At 38.3% G+C, this 16,420-nt stretch overlaps 1 long non-coding RNA gene across 1 annotated transcript; it reads left to right on the forward strand.

The window, feature by feature from the left end:
• Positions 1 to 1,364: 1,364 nt before the first annotated feature.
• LOC121065699 lies at positions 1,365 to 9,985 on the forward strand. Its single transcript, XR_005817264.1, has 2 exons — positions 1,365 to 1,667; positions 9,344 to 9,985. It is a non-coding gene; the product is annotated as an uncharacterized LOC121065699 (long non-coding RNA).
• Positions 9,986 to 16,420: the final 6,435 nt, after the last annotated feature.

The raw sequence follows: 16,420 nt of genomic DNA on the forward strand, positions 1-16,420 counted from the left end.
TTTTTCTCAAAAAAGAAGGGAAGATTAACCTCTGGACTGGCATTTAGAACACCTCTATTCAATTCCTGCTTCTCCTACAGGCTTCCTCTGTAAATTCTTATTCTCCTGCATTCTTCCAGCTGTAAAAAATGGGAATATTTCCTTTATCCTACCAGACATCCAATTTGCCTTTTTGCCTGTGGAATTCTGAGTTTCTGTGTTGTCTTCCTTAAAGGATTCTGAATTTGGACAAACCTTTTGTCCTTTCTTAGAAGTATGCTGTCACACTCAGGACTTTTAGATAGTGTTAAGAAGAAATCTGTCATGCTCAGCCCATATTTCTATGTGAACTATAACTTCATATGTGAACAGAAGCATTGCATGAAATCTTAAATCCAGCAGATCTATTGAGCTAGCCATGTTTGGAAGTATCAAGATCTTTTTCAATGATCTCAATTATTTTGCATTTTAAAAAACAGGAAACTTGGATCATTTAAAAAATATCCACTTCCCAAAGCCACTCTGACTCACTGATCACAGATGAATCAGAGAAACCAGGCAAACCATATTTCTGGAACCCTGACTGAAGAAAGCATTAAGCCTGTGTTTCAGTCCCCTTTTGGGGATGAAAAATATGATAACAAGCCCTCTCGTGTGGAATCAAAGCAGCATGTAGTAGCCTGATGTGGAAATGTGCTGAAAAGAGTATAATATTGACCTTAAACTTGAGTATAATACAGCTTTATCTGATGTCATCTAATGATAGCTACTGATTGCGGTATAGCTGCAGGCTAGGTTTGAACTTGATTCCTCCCCAAACTGGCAGATCTGGTATGTTACCTGGGACCACTTCAAACAATCCTCCTGGCCCAGCTGTGGGTTCCCACCCCTTGCCTTGCATTTACACTGGATCCTGTAGACACACAGCTGCGAGTGGGGTTGGCTCAGTTTGCTGATCTGACAAATATCCATCCGCCACTGGAGGAGGTAGAGGTGGGGGAGACACAAAGAGAGAAAAAAAGAGAGAGAAAGATAAAGATTTGTTTTCCATCAGATGAGAAAGCTGAACCATTTTGCCCTATGGCCACACAATTGCTAGACTCAGAGGAAGGAAGAGTGTGGGAAGTTACAGCTGTGGGTAATGGATGGGGATTGCTCATATTCTTAGCAGCCTGCAGTCACACTGTATTAGGTGTAATGTGAAACTGCACCCTCGGTTGCTAAGAGAGATCCTTGCTAGCTTTTTCTGAAATAGCACACTGGTTAAACTACTCAACAATACTAATGTACATCACACATGGGTGCTATTACAGGGGAACTCTGCCATTCAGACTTCGCTAGACTGAGCAACTTGGTTAGCCAAATGGTAACTGCTGCTGCCTGTGCTGACACTTTTTGCTTTGCCAACACAATATTTTTTGGTTTTGGTTCATACAACCTTAAGTAATCTTTTCTTCACCTTACGGAAAAACCCTAGCGTTTCAGCTAACCCCTTTTGGAATGTATCCAAAAGGAATCTGCTTAAGCTAGCAATGACCACATTACAGTGTTACGAATTTTCAGTAAATCTGAATGATGGTATATGGTCCCAAAATGTTCCAGTTGGGGATGGATGTTTCATGATCGTTGTTACAGGAGTCATACCTACACATTGACAGACACACATGGACAGACTCTGGAGTTAAGAGGTAAGAGCATATTATAACTATGAATGCTCTTGATGGTTTTTTAGGATACATTTTTTTCCACAATCAATTATGACATGCATGATCTCAGGCTGTGAATACTTTTCATAGCCAAATGATTCCTCTATCATTTCAGGGATTTATTTGGTTAATCTAAGTCAACATTTATATATTTTCTTCCCAGATGCTCACTTGTTCTTTTTTGTTCTTCAAATCAAATTGGCAAGTGATTAGTCTTTAATAAAGGGTATGACTTCACAGATGCAAAATGGAATTTAAAATATGCTGCAATGCATTGGTTTTGTAATATTGAGATCATCACAAAAAGAGAGCGCAAAGTTATTTTGCCTATTTAAATTGATGCTTAAATCTGTTTTTGTTAAGTGCCCAGATGTATAAGCATTTCAACTCACTTTGCTAAGTTAATTATAGCAGGTAACATCAGTGACCACAGTGGTTCAGATTGCAAGATAGTTTCCATGTTATAACACTACCTTAATGTGCTCACAACTTTCTAAAAACACTCACTTCTTGAAGTGAAACTTCTTATTCTTAATTTCTGCCTGATGGTGGTCTATTTTTGTAGAGATTAGCTATGAGAGAGTGTTCAAATGTGTTGAAAAAGGAAGCTACAGTAAAACATATTTGTATTTGTGAGTCATTTTACTCAACCATTTCTAAAAGAGTGTTTTATGAAACTTACAAAACCTACAACCCAATCCAAAGCCCAGGGGCCTTAAGGGAAATACCCACAACAACTGCAGTAGGTGTTAGATCAGATGCACCATGTTTAACAAATACAGTTATCCTTATTTGTTTAAAAAATAACATTTGGGTTTGAACCAGAGACATGATAGCCTAAAAATCTACTGTTGCAAAGGTAGCACAGAAAGCTACAGTGGACTTATTGTTTGCTAAACCTGCATATGTGGTTTGCAAAAGTCTTGTCTAGACACAGAAGCTGTATTACCGTTTGTTAAAGTTAATTAACACAAAATACTGTTATTTACATCAGTATAGATGATCCCTACAAAGGAAGAGAATACACTACAGTGGGATAAATTTCTTTATATTAGGTCCAATTAGGTCTACCTAGATTGAAAAAGCAAAAACACAAAAATGTCTTTCCCAAACCCTACACCATTCTAAACTAATAGTCACATTGGTACAAAACCTACATGCACAAATCAGAAGCAGGGAACATCTGAAAGTCCTTACTGACAATGAATTGATGTTTCTCTCATTGAAGTTACTCGGCACTCTTTCTCACTATGAGAAGGGCAAGACTAATACCTGGCACTTCTGAACATTTTTTTTTCCTTTAGCCCATATGTGAACCAGAAATATAACACTTATAGCTGAATAGTCATTCAGCTTTCAAATTTTCTGGAAAAGTAAAAGTACCAGACCAGCTAGTTCTTCAGGCTGAAGAACTTTTGGAAATATCATTTTCTTTTTAAGAATATCTAGCTTTAAGGAGAAAAACAAAATCTACATATGTCATGTTCCCCCCCCACCCAACACACACACATGTGGTTAGTCTATTATTAAATCCTCAATTAAATTTGCATAGTTACAAGCACTGACAGTCTCAGGAAATGCTAGATGTCAGTGATGGAAACATCACTTAAGGTGGCCATCCTTAAGACAGATCATGGCATCCAAAGGGGAGAATGTAAGCTTCTAGTAGATGAGACTGAGCCGCAGAATTTTCTCTGCAACCTTAGATCGGTCATTTCAGGATTCTTCTCAATTATTTTAAACCCTTTGAAATTTTCAATATCTAGTCTACAAAAGTCATCTAGGTTCTTCTTTAAAGTAGAATAAGAGAGACCAGCCTCTACACAAAGTTCATCCTGCCTGCCACAGGATGCAATAAGTACCCACGCTATTTCAAGCATGGTGCAAGCCTAGGTGACCAACCTAAAGAGATGGGCAATTTTCAGATGAGGGATGAATTCTCCTTCTTCCCCTCCTAAAATCTTCCTGTTTCTCAACTGTAAGATTTTAAATGTAAGACTACAAGGATAATAGCATCTCTCTACTATATAGGATTAATTTAAAGATTAACACTTGTAAAGATGGAAATAGGAAATAGGTAACTATCTAGAGAAGAGAGACAAACTCCAGTGCTGTATCGTGATAAAGGCCTCTCCATATGTCATTGTATAGCTCCACTGACATGAGCAGGAACAGCTGCTTATGCAGTCAAGCATAAATATCTGACTGCAGGATTAGGACATGTCACCAGCTATTCTCTCTCTCTTTTTGGTTACCCTCTCTCTCTTTTGGTTTAATGTCTTACTCACTACTGTCACTAAATCTGTTCCACAAGACATACAGCTACTGTAACATGAACACCTTATATGCTGACATTATGGGAAACCCTAATTTTTGCATGTACCAATTGAATGATTTCAGCCTGAATGTTGTGTTAGCATAGGTCTTTCCATTTAATACCATTATGTATCTAAACCACACAGTTCAAATTAAAGATGCCTTAGGACATATTCACTACTTGGCAAATACACCATCTGAAAAACATAGAGACCAGCCTTTTAATGTAAATCATTTGATTGTTTTCAGAAGCAAATATTCAAGACAACATACTTTGCTCAGCATTTGTATTCCTGAGAGTGTTTGCCTTGACTCTTCAATTTTTAGGATAGATTCAGGTAGAGATATTTTGGAATGTTTGCAATTACAGTGAAGAAAAACATCTTGGGACATTAATGCCGTATTAACAAGCCTCCAGACCAGTGTCTGTGTCATATAAATCCATTCTCTTTCAACATATTTTCAAATACGTTGATGCTTTCAAACTTTCACAAAATGTTTTGTGTCTTGGAAATTATTCCTGATATTTTTTGTTGTATTTTGTGTAACACAACACATGTACCTTTTAAAAACACTGCAGGAAGGTGACTGAAACTGTTCAAAAAGAAATATTTGAGACAAACAGTGAAATACCCCAGGATACCCCAGTTTCTCCATTTTTACTACAGCTTTACATAAAGCATTTGCATTTAAAAGTCAAAGCCAAATTTTCAAACTGGAGATCTTTAAGTTAGTGGCTCAGCTTCAATTAGCAGCTAAATAAAAAATGCCTGATTTTCAGACATGAAATCAATAGAAACTCCAGATACTTAATATAAGAGGTCTGTAAATCAGTCCCGTGTGCTTAGATGGCTAAAGATAATGACCAATTTTCAGAACAGCTAAATGGTCTCAATTAGAAATAAACATAGTTACCAGCTCTGTAAAATAGGCCTTGTTGTTATAAAATATTGATCTTTTCCTTTATAATTGCAATCTTTTAAGGTTTTATTTAGGACAAAAACAAACAACAACAAAAACCCCTTCTTCAGCAGAACAAATCCAGCCAGCATGCACAGGGCATTTCTAACCTGAGCTGAACTGTACCCTTTTGTACATTGATACAAAGCAGAGTGCCTTTGCTGAAGTTAAAGGAATGACTTCCTCATTTTTGCAGAAAAAAAAATTCCTCAAATGTTATTTAATTTTCGATTCAAATGTAAATAAGCAGTTTGAGGAACAGGATTGTTGCTACTTTTCTGAAACTCAAAAAGAAAAGAAGAGATTGCATCAGGGAAGGCTTCATCTGCAATGAGAATTGTGGAGCTTCTGCTGCTACATCTGTATAAATAATTTTCATAATAAAGGGGCCAACTTGGTTTTACAGGCACTGAATTTTTTCATGTTATTACCAAGAGGTTCATACAGGAAACAAGAAATTTTAACCCCTATTAAAAAGAATACCATCAGGAAAATTCCACCTAACAGGTGATTAGATTTAGAAGAAAACAAAATTTATTTGGTTCTGAGTATCAGAGGCAGATTTAACAACAATTTAAAATAAAACATTCTTCATGCAACATACTGTGCTTTGTCCAATTGCACTGCAAAGCAGAAATGCAACATCTTTTGTTGAGAAGTTAAATGGTGCCACTATGTTCAGGACACCAAAAATCTTGCTTCTTACAGAAAAAGATTCCATGGAAACCAGTGAACACTGATGAATGTTTGACAATCATCCATTTTTATTCCTAACAAGCCTAGACACCACAACGATCATTCTGTCTTGCTGTTTCAGAAATTTGTTGCCTTAACATTTGAAATAAAATGTGGAATTTTGTATTTATCAAATGAAATTACTTTGCAAGTGTTAAAAGTGGATAAACAACGTTCTTAAAATACTTAAAATAATGATTCAACATGGAGATTTGGGATTTCTTTCATTTCTGCACAACACTGGACTCCTGGCAGAATTATATAAATAAGTAATTGTAAACCTTGCTATTAAAATGTGTAAACACATATTCAGAGAGAAGAGGAATTTTTATCCTTCAAACATTTATGAAGGATCTTATTTCAACACACAGGCTGTTTCAGTGAAATTAATGGTCCACTCCAACATTAAAATTAAAAGTTAACCACTTCTAATGTGAGGAATATAGCATTTACCTGCTTCTCACTCCCTTGCCTGGGATCCCTTAGACATTGTTTCCCTTCTTTATTGTTGAGCATTATATCCCTGTACAGAGTAGAATGGCAGTATGTGATCTATGTCGTAATGCCACAGAGAGCATCAGAGTCCTGCTGAGCTTTATATTGGACCTACATAAATTAATAAATTTCCTTGAAATGTTAATAGATCAAACAGGTAGGCACAGAGAAGAAAAAGAGAAATCTTAGATTTAATAGCCATTTAAAAAAGGTATGGCTGATGCAAAGAGATTTAAGTGATCTCAGTAACTGAAAATGGAAATCTAATGAATATATTGTAAAGCTTATCATTCTTCCAATTCTTACAGTCTACTAAAATCCAAATCCACTGACCACAGTCCAGTGAAGACAATGAGAATCTTTCCCTTTGCTTGAAAAAAAAATGGATTCAGCTCCAACATTTTGTATGCCTACTCACTCCAAGCTAAAACTTACCTGGGAATTTTGCATTTTATATAATGTTTAGGCTGGCTTCCATTCTTATTTCCAAACTAAAACATGGCGTGTTCAGAACGCTTCAGTTTCTGATTAGTTTTCAGTTATCTCTTTCACATAGGGCACCACAGCTCCTGGATATAGGAGAGATTCATCCTCTTTAATATTGCCTATACTAAGTTACTACATGAAAGGGTTTCATACTTATCAAACTAAAACTTTATTAAAAGAACTATTTATAGAGTGATCACAGCTGCATTTATTTTATGCATATTTCATCCATGTGCATATAACTAACTTTACAGTGCCTCTTCCACGTTACTCCTCATGCAACCTGTGCACCCCCTTGGATTTCTGCACAGGTTCCGACATGTTTGTGCTGGTGCAGGGAGTGATGGCTTGTGATTCTTCATGGATGCAGAACTGAAGGTCTTGCTGTGGTTATTTATTTATTTATTGATTGTTTGTTTTTAAATTAAAATGTTTAAACCATTGCACTATTCAAACTCATTTAAATCACAATGACATAGGATTGATGGGTTTATGTGTTTTTCTCTCTGTTGTCTTGATCTAACATTGTCTTAATTTCTTTTTTTTTTTTTTACAATAGTAAATTTTTCTTCCCAGATCATAAATTCTTTAGGACACGTGCTTTTTTCCCAGAGGAATGTATATACCCACTGTGCCTAGCCCAATATGCAACATGAATGCTTCTGTAACGCAGAAGCATTAACAGGATCTAATTGGTCTAATCAGTGACAAATGCATAGCCACACACCTTGTGTCACTGACTACTTAGAAGACATGCAAGTCAATCACATTATTTGGGAGATTCTTACAATAAATGTTTTCAACATTTACATACATTTTTAAGTAACTCTGATGTTCTTCACGCAAGCTTGTAAGCCTCTGCAAACAAATCCAATCCAAGATATTGCCTAGTCTTAAATGGACCTTCTCCTTCTAGTCAGTTGACTAATACCTTGATAGACAAACAAGAGATCACTCTAGCATAAGGGTATATTTTTTCAAAAGAATGAAAAACATGACAATAGAGATATATCACCATTTTGCACCCAATAGCATATATTATTAAACCATCAACTCATACCTGTCACATGAAGTCATATTTCTTTTTAATAAATTAAATAACTTCAAGTAGTGTTATAGTGCTATGGCTTTCAGGAGAAGATTTGTCAAGAAAGAGGCATCTTTGACTACTGCAAAGGAGTTATACTGTTACATTCCTGACAGTTTTGGGATAGGAGAATAGAACAAACCTCCCTGTTTTAAATCATACTCGCATACCCGGTAAAGCCCAAACCCTCTTTGGGCAGCTTCAGGGCTCATTCAAGACAGCTTTGAAAGAGCAGAGGAAGCATGCTGGGTATTGAAATGTAAATATTCACTACAGTGCACTGTACGTAGGAATTCTGAAGGAAAGCAGGATGCTGAGCATATTTATTCATCCATCATTACCCAGAATTCTCCTGCTGTTTCACAGAAATGCTTTTCAGTTTGTTTGAGCTCTGGAAGAAACAGCTTGGGCATTGCTTTGGAATAGTCAAAGTTCTTTTCTTGGCACTATTGGGCACTAAAACTGATTTGAAGGCTTGATTCAAGAACGGATGAGTCAGTACCTTCATTAACAGTTTTTAGGTCTTCATACAAAAGTTGCACCAGTTTTGGGTTTACTGGGAGAAGTAACAAGTCTGTAGGACTATTCCTTCCTCCTTTCCACAGTCTCACATGCTACAGCTGTGGTTGTGCAGAGGATTTAAATCAGATCCATTTGTATGTTCAAGCAAGGCATTTGAAAATGAAAGATGGGTATACAAGTACTAAGCATTGAATGCTGCTGATAACTGGAAGAAAAAAAATCAGTGATATACACAAGAGTCTAATTTTTGTTTTTAAGGAGTCCATTTTACATGACATCGGCAATCTAAAGAGCAGAATTTTGCCAACAGCTTATTTTGTCATGTCACAGGTACTTTTGAAAAGGAAAAACAAAACAAAACAAAACAACAACAACAACAACAAAAAAAGGAATTTAATTATGAGTTAGCCCAAAGTGACTTTTGAAACAGCATTTCATTCAGTCAAAAAATAAAAGATTTCCATAGGGCACCTAAAGTTTTGTTTCAGAATTAACCACTTAAAAATGAATAAATAAACAAGCAGTATTTTTCAAAAAAAAAAAAATTTACTAGATTTTCAAGAGAAAACTTGAGATGTTTTGTGTCAAGGATGTTGAAATAAAACCTTGCGTTACTTTAATGAACGGTTTGGCAAGTTTGTGAAACATGGTAGTGTTACTATCTCCTCTGAAGGGAATCTTAGCTACAATATTCATTCTGTTCTACTGGGGAGGCTTTAAAGTGATGTAGTTTACAATGATGTAATTGCTTTGGCAAAGGGAGACAAATGTTGTTAGAATAATATTCCAATTACTATGTGCATTAGTAAAAAAAAGCCATTCTTTCTTTACAAAGTGTTTAAGAAACATAAATACCAGTGAAATAAAAAGAGTACCTTAACAAATCCCAGAAATCTTAACATCAACTATTATAAAATCCAGACAAATCCAAAACAAACTATTTGATATCACTGAAGCAGGTTATATTGCCATTTGAGTGTGACTTGTTTCCTTTTTTTGAAAAGGGTGGTAGATTATATTTTTAGTAAATTCTATGTAAATTATTTCTTTCCAACAGATCTGCCATTTCTGTGTATTCAAAAGCCATTTAATGGCTTTAATGAGAAGAAAATTTCTACTGCTACTAACAGTTAAGCTTCCACATATGATACAGATAAGAGAGCTCAGTTGAACCAAATTCCTTCTTTTGAATAATCAACATATTTTTTTATGAAACTGAAGAGCTGGAACAGATCATCAGAGGTAAGAAGCAACCCTGTTTGACCTTCAGATCCCAGAAGGGACAGCACTAAAAGCCATCTGTCTACTTTTAAACTAAAGACAAGTTTACCTCCTGGTGCTGTTCTTCAAGGTAGAATCTGTACCTCTGTGAGTCAAGAGCAAAGAAGCAATGGTAAAGTAAACAAACCCAGTGGAAAAATAAATGAGCTGTTCTGCAACTATGCATCTTTACACTTCTTGGTCCAGTGGCCAGAACTCAGCTGAGCAAACTGCAAAAGCGAAGAATGGGATCCTGCAGAGCATGCAAGAAAATAAAATGATGAAGAATGGGAACTGGGTGGGTTTAAAGTATATATCGAAAACACTGAAGTACCTTTTAAGAACAAAAACTTTTCAGAAAAAAAAAGGGGGGGGGGATTTTTTTAAATGGTTTGTAACTATGATAATTAAGTAATAATTAAATGAATATGGAGTAAAATGTGTGATGATTTATTTTTACCAAATTTGACAGAATTGTCAAGAATTTAAATCTGAAATACAGCACAACACAGGCAGTGTAAAAAATTTTAAGTCAGAATTTTAAAAATTGTTCCTTTCTACTGGAATGACTATATACTGACTTTTGTCATGAGACCAAAACCTGGTACTTTATCTAAGAACAAATCTAGATATTTAACTTGATACCTGGAGATCTTTGAAGAGTTGATGGTAGACTTCGGAAATTTTACAGTGGTTGAGGGAGTACATGCACATCACAAGCACGTTGAAAACAAAAATCTAATAATAGTTAAGAGGGAAAAAGAATTACCAAAGTTGCAATTTAAAACAGAAAAAAAAAAAAAAAGATTATAACACTTCTGTGGAAATAATACGCAGTGACTTCTGAAGAAGAGGTTAACTGGGCTGTACACTTTAATGTTCAAAAGAATTAAATCCTGAGCTTTGAATAACATTCGCAGTAAATTAAATGGGCAGTTATGCAATGTCTGGAGTACACAGTAACCACCCCATGATTACCGTAGCCAGCCAAACCCTGTCCCTGAGCAGGCAAAACTCCTAACTGGGATCAAGGGTTTTACCCAGTGTTTAGTCTCCTTTGACCTGATTCATTTCACCACCCTTACTTCAGAAAGGCACGGTTTTGTTGCTGTGAAAGCTTGTGCAGATATTTCTGCCAAAATTAAGCCCAATGTAACTCCAGTGCTGTCACACCAGGGATGGATTTGGCCCAGAGTGTCTGAGGAGGTCAGTGCTCTTCCCTGGATGAGAAATCAGCCTTAATTCACCTCAGTTCTTCAGCTTTGCTGCAGCTGCAGCTGTAGGTCAGGCTCAGGGGACCAAGAGGCTGCAGATGACCTGGGTGCTGCGAAGAGGGCAGTGCGAGCTTCCTGCCACTGGGCCAATAGTCTTTTTTTATACTTTTACAATTGTGACAAATTGTGCATTTCTTTAAGAAGATAAATTTCTTCTCATATACGACAAAACTTCTCCTACCAGCCAGTCTCCCTTAGATCCCTTCTGCTGCAGGAGCTGTCAATGCAGCCCCTTTGTTGACAGCATTTCAAGCTAGCAGGAGCTGTGTCAGTTCGCAAACACCACCTCAACTTTTCCTTCATAATGGTTGCTGCCCTATCTTCTGCATGAATCATCTTGGTAGAAACAGGGCTATCATATGCTATTTTAAGGGCTGGATTCTGCTATCTCATCACAATTCACAAGGTGAAGATGGTGCAGCACCACAGTAACTTAGAGTGGAAGAGCTCATGTTAAAAATGCTGTCTGGCCGGGGTGATTGCCTACTGCCTTTCAAATGTTTGTTTGAGCCCACATCCCAGCTGAACAGCTCCAAGCACACATGAACGAGCAATAATGACTTCTCATTTAATGTCTTTTTTTTTCTTTATATTTTTTTTCCCCAAGACAGCTACTAATCGTGAAAAGAACTGTAGATTTACTGCGGGTTTGACGCATAAATTACAGGAGAGCTACAGAGAGAGCCTGGATGTCCTGATGGCAAATGCTGCCACACCTTGCAAGAAAGCTCAGGCAGCTGCATTATGTGACTCATTCGTAAGGCAGCCAGGGGATGCTGCTGAGTGCAGGAAATGCTTGTCTCTGTGTCCCTTGGAAATTAATAAAAAGGGCATTGACAAATCTGCAGGAGGAAACCTTTGGTCTTCCTCTGGCACAGATCCTCCCTCCCCTAAAACAGGATTCAGTAGGGCAGAACAGGAAAACAAGGATGGCTTTATGTTGCCTTTCTGCTTCCATTGCCCTTGGCTGGCTGATGAGCCGCTGCATCCTGAGGCAAAGGAAAGCATGGCCTGCCCTACGTGCCTGCTGCCTCGGGGCTGCACGCAGGGTGTCGTGGGCACGCTGCAGCACTTTGCCACGTACCTCCAAGAACTTTTAAGGAGGCTAGAAGAGAGATAATGATGTGACCTACACACCAGCCAAGGATGTCCTGCTTCATGATCACCTTATGATAGCAAGGTCGATCATCTATGCAGCCATGAATCTGAACGAATGTGTCTCGTGTTGCCGTTAGCCAGGGAAAGAGATGGAAGAAAGCCCTGCTTTTAAACTGCAGTTGGAGAGGGACACCAGTTTAGCTCAGCATCAGTACTGAGAAATCCAAATCACCAGAACCCTATCTAGTATTTAAATCGTATTTTAATAGTGTGGTTAATAGCTTAAGCTTTAAGGCAGCTGTAAAGTATCCAAGCTTTTTGGTTGACATGGGAGAATTTCCCCACTCTTTTTCACAATCACTGTCAGATAAACAATCAATACAACTACCTTTGCTTTCCCAATACCACAGCCCTGTAATCTATTCAACCCCTGCCCAATCTCACCATGTAAAATGCAGTGACCTAAGCAAGTTTCTTTTACCTTCAAGTGAGACTAAGAACCCACAGCTCTTCTGTACCACACTCAATCTACATTTTCTTTACATTCCCGATCTTCAAGTGAAATCCTTGGGCTACAATGACATTCACTCCATCTGCATTCACTTTGTACGGCTTTCTTGATCTGTGATATCTCCCATTCCATCATACCTCTCCAAATCTTGGGATGAGAAGGGTGAGCTTGCTTCAGCCAACAATGAAAGGCTTAAAGCCACGAAAAGCATATTGATGTTTTCTTGTTCAAATGAGTTTGTTTTGTCTTTAGATGATACGGACCATAGGAAATGTTCTTCTTCCTTCCTCTGTGAATATTTCTCAGAAAATGTTACATGAATCCTTAGCATTAGTCAGAAGAATAAAGAGAAAGTTAAGATCTACCAGAAAGTGAGTAAAGAATACAACAGAAAACACTTTTATGCCACTACATTAAACCATGGTGCACTCATAGTCTGAATACCGAATGTACTTTTGGTCATTCTAACTCATAAATATTATAGCAGAACTAGAAAAGGAGAAGAAAATGATCAAGATAATAGGTTTCCCTGAGGCAGAGACTAGGGCCCTTCATCCGTGCTCTAGGTGACCCTGCTTGGCAGGGTGTTTGGACTAGTTGTTTTCCAGAGGTGCCTTCCAACCTCAACCATTCTGTGATTCTGTGAAAATACAACCTAGGGTAATTATCAGGTATCTAAAGAGTCTGTGGCAAGCAGAACAACCATTCACTGCTTCTTGGAAAATGAACCAAGAAGCCCCCAGTGGAAATTATGGAGCCTCAAGATTAAAAAATCACAAAAGGAAGTGTTTTTCCACAGAGTGCAGAAAGAAGCAGTGGAACTCATTGACACACGATGTTGCAGAGGTCAAAAGGAAAAATGGACTAAAAGGGACAAGACACGTTCATAGAAGAAATGTCTCCTGAGCCCTGTTAAATGTGACAGTCTGGATGTAAACCACAAATCTAAAAATCCATCACCACCTATTGCTAGAAGATGGAAAAGCACACCATGGGAAGAGCATACTTGCCTTTTTTACTGTGTTTCCCTAAACATTTATTATTAGCCACTATATTAAGCAGGAAGCTGGCCTTGCAGTCTCATCCAGTAGAGCCATCTCTGTGTTTTGTGTGTCTCCCAGTAAGACTGGAAGATGTGGCAGAAGTTTTGTCTTCCCTGAGTCTCCCAGAGGAAAGAATGCAAACAGGACACTTCATACCAGACCCCTTGTTCTGACTTCCCAGCAAACCCACTCTGAATCACTACATGCATACAATGCATCCCAGAATATATAGGTCACTGTCTCAGCTTTGCCCTTGGCCTGCTGCTTGCCTTGCTCAGTGATTATCCTGAAGCTGAGTACATTCAGTGCAACAGAGATTTACAAAGGAAAAACAAAACAAAACAAAACAAAACATGTTACCAAGAAAATTTAGCCTTTCCTATCATGTCTGTCAGTACCTTGGGAGAGACAGGCAGAGGAGACTAATCCAGAGATTAGGTCAATAGCCTAGCCATGGACATTTTTTGTGACTTTGGATTCACCCTTTCTGTGCCTCAGTTCTCTGCCTAGAAGACAACAAAAATCGTTTTTATTTTTATTTTATTTTTTAAACCTGCAAGGATTTTATGTATCTAAATATATCACATTTTTCAATAATATATGTCGAGGTAAAAGAACTTGAAGCCGCATTACATGACTGAAAACACAGTTGAAGTTAAAGTCCAGGTCTGATATTTCCAAACCACTTTTTCTCTCCCCAGATTAGAGCACGAAGTCTTTCTAAAAATAAAAGGGAAAACTAGCATGGTTCACTAAGAGTAATTCTTCAGAAGCTACAGGGTGGATTTGCCCCACTTCATATCAAACCGCTCATACCAGATGGTTGCAATGTCAATGTAAGGACGAACCCAATGCAGATTTTAGAAAATAGCAATGTTGTGGAAAAAGTGCTCCCTCTGGTTATTTTGCTAGAGAATTCATTGCCAACAGCACACAAGAAGTAGGGCAGAGGGCAGTTGGGTTTACCTGCATTGTTTTCATCGCTGCAGTCAGGATGAGGGTTGTTTGTCAAACACGCTTTTGCTTTCCCCCCAAATAGGTTGCATGTTCCTGACACATGGCAATTGTTTTCTGAGGAGGTGATGGCTCCTACTACAGGGCAGTGCATTTCCTGAGTGCAGTGGGGAGTGAAAGAATATGGCTTTGTACACACTATGGCAGTCATCTGTTTTACCTGCTACGTCAGCCATGTTGTTAGGAACAGAGACCCAAAATGACAGGCGTGACTGAGGCAGCTGCAGGAGCTAACGCAGCTTCCTTCCTTCGAAACCCCCTGATCCGAAAAACAACACCGCAGCATGCTGGTAGTCCTGGAGGATTACAGCATCGCCGCTGACTTTCGGTTAACCCTTTTGAGATCACAGCAACACCCAAAAAACTGCCAAATGATGTAACAAGCTGCTGGGTGAAAAATAATGATAGCACCCAGCACTAAGCATCTCCCTGGAGGTAGTACCTTAAACAGTGCACTTGTTCAGTAGCTGTTCTTGGTTTGGCACAGTCAATTCTACCAGCATTCAAGCAGTAACAGAAAAGAAAATTATCTTCCAAAATTTTGCCAATGGAAAGAAGAAACCTAAACAGGTCATGCCGAGACACTGGGTGGAGGTAACACAGCAGGAATGTCAAAAGTTATTTAGTTCTTTGGGCTGTGTCAGCAGGTACAGGAAGTGCAAGTGCAGTGTGCCTGACTGCTGAGATCTTCAAAGATTACTGCTTGCCATCCTAAGAAAGGAAGAAGGAAGGAAGGAAGGAAGGAAGGAAGGAAGGAAAAGAGAGAGAGAAAGGAAGAGGGAGAGAGAAAGGAAGAAAGAAAGAAAACATTTCTGCCTGAGAGAAGTGCTGAACTGGAAACCCTGGAGATTAAGTACCACTGGATAACCTCAAAATACATCTTCGTGACAGTCAGTTGGCATGACTGCTCTGCAGGGGCCTTCCGATGCTAATTTAATCTATTTTAAGTATCAACAGCAGAGAACTTTTGTTACCTAACCCATGCTGTCCAGGACCACAACTGCTCAGTTCTGGGGGCCCAAACTGTGTCATTCATCTTCCAGGCTGCCCTCTGAGCTAGGTGGACACTACTGGGTCTTGTTATGATACCTCCTACTGAATGATAATTACGCCCCTGACTGTAATACATTTTTGCTGTGGTACAAACACAGATTGGCAGCACCATGGTTACATTTTGCAGGCAGTTACCATTCCTCTCTGTAGTGATTGCTTCTTACAGCAATACTGCACTGATGGTTGGAAGGACCAGGAAACGGCCTTTTGCCCATATCAACTCCGAGTGGGCATTTGACTTTGACGGTATGGGTCATTTTTCTTTTAATATCTGTTAATCATCACGTCCCTTATTTAAGTAATGCAACAGATAAATCATGGACTTGCATTACAGGCTCTATCTAATATGAATGATCGGGAAGAAAATAGTCATGTTCTGTGACGATTTGTAAAGGATTTGCCATCAACAAACATGAAAAGTCAATGCTATTCTACTGTCATTCCTAAATCTGTCTTGGTTTCAGAGTGCAACATTTTCCAGAACACGTGATTTAACTGATACCCTTACTATTGTTTGTTTTGCTTTTCATCCTCCTTCTTCCTCGTTCAATACCTTATACACCTTATATATAAGTATCAGCAGGTCCTTTTAAGTCTCAGTCACTCAGCATCTTAACCCTCCTTTCCCTTCTTTGAGAAATAGCCTCTTCTTCCCTTCTTACAGGGACATAAACACAGCACGTTCCCCATGCCAACCCTTTCTTTTGCCTCTTTTCTGAAGCTATCAGTAAGGATGACATAAGTGATGGAGGGATTTCTACTGGTTGGACAACGCTATGCTAGGAATTACTCATCGACCAGCTGACATCCAACCTTCTTTTATTCTTCTCTTTTGTCTTACATTTTTCTTTGAAAAAGGAGACCTTTTCCCCAAACTCCCA

This window comes from Cygnus olor, chromosome 2 (genome assembly GCF_009769625.2).
Source record: "Cygnus olor isolate bCygOlo1 chromosome 2, bCygOlo1.pri.v2, whole genome shotgun sequence".
NCBI classification, from domain to species: domain Eukaryota; kingdom Metazoa; phylum Chordata; class Aves; order Anseriformes; family Anatidae; genus Cygnus; species Cygnus olor.